Below are 342 nucleotides of genomic sequence, written 5' to 3' on the forward strand. Positions count from 1 at the left end.
GCACACAGAAACTTATAGCTTTGTACACTTCCTTTTGAAACAAATACTGATATCTGAGATCATAAAAACTATAGTAAATTAATAAAAAGTTTTCCTACGTGCAGCAGTGCCTGATCTTTCAATACATATTACATTATTTCCCACAAGTGGTAGAACATATATATATATATTTTTTTTTGTGAAATTATCTTCATGTTGCACTATACTATATAAGGTTATGTATCAGAAGAAATAAAATTATATCTATCTGTTTGAAAACAAAGTTATTGATGAAGATATAGTTAATTGCTTTCAGCAAGAAATAAGTACTCTGCATGAAATGGTACAAAATATATTCATAAA

This window comes from Penaeus monodon, chromosome 30 (genome assembly GCF_015228065.2).
Source record: "Penaeus monodon isolate SGIC_2016 chromosome 30, NSTDA_Pmon_1, whole genome shotgun sequence".
Taxonomy (NCBI): Eukaryota; Metazoa; Arthropoda; class Malacostraca; order Decapoda; family Penaeidae; genus Penaeus; species Penaeus monodon.